Genomic DNA, 9562 nt, shown 5'->3' with positions numbered 1-9562 from the left:
TCTGACTAAACCTATATGACCGCCGCTTCGCTGCGCGGCGGTCATAATAACAAATAAAAACATAGAAGGGCAATATAGTCAAAGAATAGTTAAAAGGTAAAGATCATAATAAAAAGAAAACATAAACACAAGGTAAAATAATTTAAAAATAAAGAATAATTAGTAAGCAAAAAACAAAGGCAAAAGTAGTAAAAAAGTAATAAAATACAAAGTAGAATAATTATCAAGGCAAATTCAGAATTTGTAACTTGGCACAGTTAGCAGAAAGCATCTGAGAACAGTTTGGTCTTAAGTCTAGATTTAAAACTGGCTACAGTTGGGGCCTTTTGATGTCATCCGAAAGTTGGTTCCAGAGCTGAGCCGCATAGCAGCTAAAAGCTGCTTCATCATGTTTAGTTCTAACAGCAGGTTTTACTAGCAGGTTTTTCACCTGGGACCTGAGAGGACGAGAAGGTGTGTACTGCTGAAGCATGTCTGACAGGTATTTAGGTCCTGCTCCATTTACTGATTTATGAACAAGCAATAGTGCTTTAAAGTCAATTCTGTGACTTACTGCAATGTGGAGGTGGTAAACACCTACAAGTATCTGGGCTTACACCTGGACAATAAACTTGACTGGTCTGCCAATATTAAAGCTCTCTACAAGAAAGGGCAGAGCAGGCTGTACTTCCTGAGGAGGCTGCGGTCCTTCAATGTCTGCAGTAAGCTCCTCAGGATGTTTTACCAGTCTGTTGTTGCCAGCGTCCTCTTCTATGCTGTGGTATGCTGGGGAGAAAGCACAAAGAAGAAGGATGCTGGGTGACTAGACAGGCTGGTAAGGAAAGCGGGCTCTGTCGTGGGAGCCGAACTGGAGTGCATCACTTCAATATCAGATAAAAGGACCCTGAACAAATTGATCAACATCTTGGACAAATGAATGTCATTCACTCCACAGCACTATTACAAAGCAGAAGAGCTTGATCAGCTGGAGACCTTGATCAGCTGGAGACTTCGCTCACTGTCATGCACAACTGACAGACCGAGGAAGTAATTTGTCCCCAGGGCCATTGAACTGTTCAATGCTTCACTTAAGGGTAGAGGAGAGATAGACTTCTCTGCATAGATCTCTCCATGTTTGTGTACGTACTGTCCACTAGCCTACTGTTTTACTGCTACACTGTTTACATGCTATATTAGTACATATGCACAACCCCTCCCTCCCGCCTGGACTGTGGCCGTACTTGATGCTTTTAAAATACCAATGACTAATACCAATTGACCAATGACTATTACCTCAACCTCTTGCACTGATATAGTTTTTTATATTACCTTGTCTACATTATACATTATTATGACCGCCGCGAAGCGCATGTCCAAATTTCCGTCAATGATTCCCGGGACACTGAAAGACCGGGGTAGACGAAACTTGGTGGGCATGTAACCCCATATGGATAGCATGGAACCATCGTTTTTCGTTTTGATCTGTAGCCCCCCCGCTGGACTGCACCCCCCGAAAGGAGGGTAGGGCAGACACAGTTTTCTGTGAATATCTCGAGAACCGTAAGGTTTAGGAGGACCATTTTTTTTTTGTATGTTGATCTCAAGGGGCCATGTCAACCCATTCCATAACCACTCATTTCATGTATAGCGCCACCTAGTTAAACACAAAAAAGTAAAAATGAGGTGTTGTAATCGCAGGTATCTGTGACCTAACTTAGTCAGAACTGCACGAAATTGGAAGTGTAGGATCTCTCTCTGAATGCACGCCAAGTTTCGTGGAATTCCGTTCATGGGGGGCCACACAATAAATTAATTTATGTTACTATACACCAACTGGCCTGTAGGTGGCCGGAGACAGTTTTCTGTGAATATCTCGAGAACAGTAGGGCCTAGGAGGTCCACCTTTTTTTTGTATGTTGATCTCAAGGGGCCATGTCAACCCATCCCATTACCACTTATTTCATGTATAGCGCCACCTAGTTAAAAAATTAAAAAGCAAAAAATTAGGTGTTTTCATCACAATATCTCTGGCTGACATGGTCAAAACTGCACGAAATTGAAAGTGTAGGATCATTATGACACCCTCCGAATGCATGCCAAGTTTTGTGTACTTTCGTTCATGGGGGGCCTTACAATAAAACAATTTATGTGTACATTTAGTGACGTACACCAACAAGGATTCCCGGGACACTGAAAGACCGGGGTACACAAAACTTGGTGGGCATGTACCCCCACATGGATAGCATGGAACCGTCATTTTTCGTTTTGATCTGTAGCCCCCCGCTGGACTGGACCCCCCGAAAGGAGGGTAGGCCAGACACAGTTCTCTGTGAATATCTTGAGAACTGTAGGGCCTAGGATGACCATTTTTTTCCGTATATTTGCCTCCAGGGGTCATGTTAACCCATTTCATGTGCGCACATGTGCACAAACAGATACACACACACAGTAATCATACGTATGACACATACTCACACAGTAGACATATGTACGCTTCCATGCACAGACACATACGCAGGCACACACACAAGCACGCACACACACACACACTCACACACACACACACCCACACACATAACATAAACATAACACAAACAATCAAGAATTTCTCAGAATTATGAACAGGCAAGATGGAGGTGGGGTTGTATAAAATGAATTTTACATGTGAAATCTAGAGCCCGACCGATTTATCGGCGAGCCGATATTATCGGCTGATATTAGGCATTTTCCAAACTATCGGTTATCGGCATTTATAATGGCCGATAAATGACTATTTTAAAAATAAAATAAAAACGGACGAAACACCCTTCAACCATGTCATGAGTGTTGGCGTTGTATAGTTTGTCCACCAGAGGGCACTCTACACCGTCACTGCTGGCAACACTCGTTTATAACGCGCCACACATCCTGCAACCTGCTGATCCAGCCAGAGTCAGGCAGAGAGAACCAGTTATCCGCGAGAGAGATCATCAGTTAAGTGTGTTCATGGTGATTTGGTATAACAATTGAAAAGAACATCCCCATCAGTTCTCTTAACTCAAGTAAGCATGACAAAATTCGTGAAAACAATGTCCAGTTTTGCTGCTGTTAAATAAGCCGAGTGAAGCGGAATTAGCTAGTAATTAAGTTACGTTGTTACAGTGTAGTTGACTGTCTGTCCTTTTAACTTTTGACAATGTGACTGAATATGACTCTATTTCTTTAATAGCGTGACAGTTATAGCAGTGAGACGTATCATCTCTCCCCGGCCTGTTATTTTGAAAGCGTATGTTTTACAATTTGCAGTATGACGTTATCCATTGCTAAATTATGGCTCATCATAGACTAGCTAACCACAAAGCTAGCTAATGCCATGAATATCAGTGGAAGACCGCTAACGTTAACATTAATGAGCTTGGAAACCACAACGAACTTATTCTGCCTAATAAAGTAATGATTACTGTATTTATAACTAGTATATCTGTAGTTACAGTCCCTGCATTGTAAAATGTAAGTTAGACGTGCGAGGAGTGAACATTTAGACATAGAGAAAAAGTATCAAACGTAGCTTGTGCATAAAAGTTAGCTTTTCTTTTAAACGTGTGTGAAATCCAATGACGCCAAGTGTGCCTTTCAGACTGTCGTTCAGCCGCAGCATTAACAAGTTACATAATGGATTTAGATCACTAAATAGTAGGTTTTAGAAGGCAGGCAGCAACTGATGATTGAAAATGGTTTGATGTAGCTTGATGGAAATAATTTTAAAAGTGCAGGTAAAGGGATAAGCAAGCTGACATTGTAATTATAAGGTAGCTTATAAGGCAATAGGGACTAATTATTACACACGCAAACATTTAGGAGTGACCTTTATCTTGTTTAATGATAATACAAATGATGATGATAGTAATAATGTCATCATTATTTTTTGTAATTAAGTCTTAGTTCAAAGTTATATTTATGAAGCTTACCAAGTCTTTTAATACTGCTAACTTTGATTTGGTTGTTGTTGTTATTGTGTTTTTGTTCAAAAGACTAAGTTTAATATCTTAAGTTTCTATTTTTATACATTTTATTTATCAGAACTTTAATATATTTCGATGTTCCACTGTGACAATATTATTTAAAAATAAACAAGTTTGTTTTTAAAATGCATTATCATATTATTTTAGTCAATACTCATAAATAACTACAAATAACTAATGTTAGGGAAATCTGTTAATGTTTTGTTTCGCGTTTCTGAAAAAAAATATATATATCGGCCGATATATCGGAATATCGGGTTTTTAAATCAACAAATATTTGTATCGGTATCAGCCTTCAAAATCCTTTATCGGTCGGGCTCTAGTGAAATCTATGAACTAATCATGTTTTGGTACTTGTTGTCTAGCAGATACCAGTGAGAATTGAGTGTGGATAATGCAATTTAGTGAGACAGTTAGAATCATATAGGCCTTTCAGCGTGATTTCTTTTTGTGGAAAAAATGTGCTGGACTGGGCGGCGGTCATATTTTGTACCGCTCTGCGGTACATCTAGTTCTCTTATATGTCCATATTTATTTTATGCTGGTCTCTAGACGTCATTCTTGCACTGTTGCACTGTTGGACTTACTTATTTGCACCATCATCATGACACTCACTCTCATAGAGCACCTTACAATGCACACTGAATTACAGGCTCAGTCCCTGCCCTGTCATGCTTGATCATCCTTAAGCACACTATGTTGATATTTGATTTAGTGTATATAGTATATTTAGTATTTTAGTATTATGTTTATCTTCTACTGTCTCTATTGTACAGTAGAGTTTTTTTATATGTATATTACTTTTTCTGCTGTATAAAGTGCATGTTGTGTGTGATGTCTGTATGCTACTGAGACCTTGAATTTCCCCTTGGGGATCAATGAAGTATCTATCTATCTATCTATCTATCTATCTATCTATTGTGGTGGATTTCTATGACTTAAAGGATGCATGTATGTTTTTTATAATCTTTGATATTACTGCAATTATTATGAGACTTCAAGGCCTGTACACATCTTAAGCAGACCAGACCAGGTGTCAAAGAGTGGGGTGAATGAGTGCACAGTGACACTGGGCCTAGACGGTAAAGAGCGAGAGGATGAGGTAATGGTAACTGGAAAAAAACAGAATCAGACAGTTTTGCATATAATTTTTATGCATGATATGACAAGGGGTCCCACCAATATCCGTAACCTTGGTGGATGCTGATAGGCCAACAGGTATCTTTCGAGGGGGCGAGAAGGCCCAACTTCAAGGTTAAGGAGTATAAAAGATAGGCCGCAGCCATTTTGATGGTAGATCTCATCGGGGGCCGCCATCTGATGACATCTCACCTCACCCTATTGCTTGACACCTGTTCTGAACATTGTTTAGACTGGATTATCACTGCAATACGGTGAATAAAGATTCAGCAGTCTTCAGAGATCTCCTGTCTATTCTGTCTCCTTCGGACGCCTTGTCCCAGAGTGCTAATTAGTAATAGTCAAGTGATAAATTGCTAGTGGATTCGAAAGTGGACTAGTTTTTCCACGACTCTATCTATCTATCTATCTATCTATCTATCTATCTATCCATCTATCCATCTATCTATCTAGTTAGTTATATCCTTGTAGACTTTCATATCAATTGTCACATTGAGAAAATATAAATCTTTGTCTTAAAACATGCTGTGTTGGGTCCTTGTATTTATGGGGAAGTCCTCAGAAAGAGTGGGAATGCTGTCATGTGAAGGAAACATATACAAACCTGTTGCTCCCACTAGCTGTGCAGATTGTTCTCTACATATATCTGTGAACTGGTTTGGATATCTGGGGAGAATATAAGACAAGCTTCCACCACACAATGTAGCAAAGAGGAAAACGTTAGCATACAAACTGTGCTGTTGCCAAGGTTACAGCATGCCTTTGTAAGATAGTCTGCTCAACTAGTTTTAAACTGATACTCCTCACGGTGGCTTTCGGTAGAGTGTTGCTTCCACGCACGCAACCTGCATGCACAGAAGCTCTTTCTCACGCAAGCGTTATCAGTGAATGGAGTTGTGTAAACGCTGGTCTCGCCGGGCAGGCTTTTGACTTCCTGAAATTATCTCAAGGCATTTTATTTTTTTTTCATTGGGGGAGATTATACTTTTTTTGCACCTTGGCAACTACCATGAATATTTTCATGATTTGATCACTGAATACCTTCTGTATTATGTAATATGCATACTGTCACGCACATACATCCATTCACACGCACAAACACACACACACGGACATGCAAGCACACATTCTGAATACAGGTCTTGATAAATACAACAGTACGGGGAACTAGCACTTTGGTGTTGATTTCAAAATCCCAATGTGTGAATGCAGAATTCTCTCTCTCTCTGTATGTGGTATGTGTGTGTGCATGCAAGCGTGTGTTTGGTGTGTGTGTGTGTGAGAGAGAGAGGTATTGCGTGTGTGTGTGTATATGCGCTTGTGTGTATCTGATCACATCTATCACCTTTTCCTCTTGTGAGAAGAACTATCAGATCTCACGCAAAGCAAACTGCAGTTCAAAGAGTGCAAAGAATGCAAAGTCATTGGCTCTTGCGTGACTTGAAACCATTAGTGGTGAGTGACATTGCATGAAAGTGTGGCTTGAGTGTGTACATATGTGTGTGTGTGTGTGTGTGTGTGTGTGTGTGTGTGTGAGGGTGTGTGCCTATATCCATCTGTGAGATTGTGTAAGAGTGTGTTTGTGTGTGTGGCGGTGCGCCAGTCTTTGTTTACATTGCAGTGACATTTGTTTTGCCGTCTCAAAAGCACATGGTTCAGTCCAACTATAGGCTAACATCTTTTTTACATTTTACTTTTACTATGTATAATCAACTATGAATTAGATCATCTCTTCACCAGACAGGACTGAAATCAGTGCTTCAGAAAATATATATTTCTTCTGCCATTGGTCATTTTTTTTCTGGCAACTACCCTCCATGCCTATTGTGTTTTAAATCAAAGACACAGTTTTTTCAAATTAGTGTTTTTTGTTTTGAAAACTGACTTCTATAGTTCTATAGCACATACATTATTATGACCGCCGCGCAGCGAAGCGGCGGTCATATAGGTTTAGTCAGATTTTTTCTTTTTTTTTCTTTTTTTCTCTTTTTTTTTTCTTTTTCGCATGTCAAAATTTCCGTCAATGATTCCCGGGACACTGAAAGACCGGGGTAGACAAAACTTGGTGGGCATGTAACCCCATATGGATAGCATGGAACCATCGTTTTTCGTTTTGATCTGTAGCCCCCCCGCTGGACTGCACCCCCCGAAAGGAGGGTAGGGCAGACACAGTTTTCTGTGAATATCTCGAGAACCGTAAGGTTTAGGAGGACCATTTTTTTTTGTATGTTGATCTCAAGGGGCCATGTCAACCTATTCCATAACCACTCATTTCATGTATAGCGCCACCTAGTTAAACACAAAAAAGTAAAAATGAGGTGTTGTAATCGCAGGTATCTGTGACCTAACATAGTCAAAACTGCACTAAATCGGAAGTGTAGGATCATTATGACACCCTCTGAATGCATGCCAAGTTTCGTGGAATTCCGTTCATGGGGGGCCACACAATAAATTAATTTATGTTATTATACACCAACTGGCCTGTAGGTGGCCGGAGACAGTTTTCTGTGAATATCTCGAGAACCATAGGGCCTAGGAGGTCCACCTTTTTTTGTATGTTGGTCTTAAGGGGGCATGTCAACCCATCCCATTACCACTTATTTCATGTATAGCGCCACCTAGTTAAAAATTAAAAAGCAAAACATTAGGTGTTTTCATCACAATAACTCTGGCTGACATGGTCAAAACTGCACGAAATTGAAAGTGTAGGATCATTATGACACCCTCCGAATGCATGCCAAGTTTTGTGAACTTTCGTTCATGGGGGGCCTTACAATAAAATAATTTATGTGTACATTTAGTGACCGTGCACCAACAAGGATTCCCAGGACACTGAAAGACCGGGGTACACGAAACTTGGTGGGCATGTAACCCCACATGGATAGCATGGAACCATCATTTTGATCTGTAGCCCCCCCGCTGTACTGGACCCCCCGAAAGGAGGGTAGGGCAGACACAGTTTTCTGTGAATATCTTGAGAACCGTAGGGCCTAGGATGACCAATTTTTTTCGTATGTTTGCCTCGAGGGGTCATGTTAACCCATTCCATGTGCACACATGTGCATAAACAGATACACACGCACACACATACATTCACAGTAATCATACGTATGACACATACTCACACAGTAGACATATGTATGCATGCATGCACATGCACAAACACACATACGCAGGCAAACACACAAGCACGCACACACACACACACACACACACACACACACACCCACACACATAAACATAAACGTGTACATGCACACATGCACACAATTCAAGAATTTCTCAGAATTATGAACAGGCAAGATGGTGGTGGGGTTGTATAAAATGAATTTTACATGTGGAATCTATGAACTAATTATGTTTTGGTACTTGTTGTCTAGCAGATACCAGTGAGAATTGAGTGTGGCAAATGCAATTTAGTGAGACAGTTAGAACCATATAGGCCTTTCAGCGTGATTTATTTTTGTGGAAAAAATGTGCTGGACTGGGCGGCGGTCATATTTTGTACCGCTCTGCGGTACATCTAGTTTTATTTACTTTATCTGTAGCTCACTCAGAATGCAAATATGTACAATGTATAACAGAGCCTAAATGAACTGATATAGCTTTTTTTATTACTCTACACTTTTGGCAAATCCTTCAGTGAGACGGACTCTGAGCTCATCAGTAACAGCAGATATGAGTGATTTACAGCTGGTACTTGAGACCGTGTGTGCAATCAAGAGCAAGGTTGAATGGAACGGAGTGGAGGGATCACACACCAATGCAAATGTTTTTTTAAATGAACTTACAATATGATGCTTGATACAAATTAAAGAACATATTCACCATGTTTGTACAGGATTTAACTTTTTTTCTGGAGAAATGAGATGTAAATTCCATTTCCCCAGGTGAAGTTGTGGACATTAGTCGTTTGTGTCATGCATAGACTGGAAACGATTGTCCAGGAAAGTTGTTGAAAGGGGGAAGAGGGAAAGTTGTTGTGTTTGAGTCAGTTCGGCTACAGAGGATGCAGAAAGGGGGTCTGTTTGTTAGTTCTGGCACGTTCGGCCCCATCCTGTGACGTAAAGGAGTTTCATAGCATTTAGAAAGAGAGAGAGGTCTTTCTGATTCTTTCTTTTAACATGCAGTATGGTATACAACCACAAAACTTAGATAGCAGATACATGGACACAAAAGGACACACATTCACATACATACATTCTCTCTCTCACACACACACACACACACACACACATTCTCTCACACACATACACACACACACACACACATACACATGCACTATTTACATAATAATACACGTTGAAACCCTATGCTTTTTGTATTACACATCTTCTATCTACAAATCCCTCCCACCCACATGCTACGGTCACTAAGCCACTAATTAACTCCCTCCCTCTCTGCCTGTCCCTAGAATAAATACACACCTCCTCTCGCTGCAC

Source organism: Alosa pseudoharengus, unplaced genomic scaffold, assembly GCF_046254945.1.
Source record: "Alosa pseudoharengus isolate Yale_2024_CS ecotype anadromous, Long Island Sound unplaced genomic scaffold, YU_APseudo_1.1 YU_APseudo_1.1_scf_1, whole genome shotgun sequence".
NCBI classification, from domain to species: Eukaryota; Metazoa; Chordata; class Actinopteri; order Clupeiformes; family Clupeidae; genus Alosa; species Alosa pseudoharengus.
Note: the sequence above shows the minus strand (reverse complement) of the source record.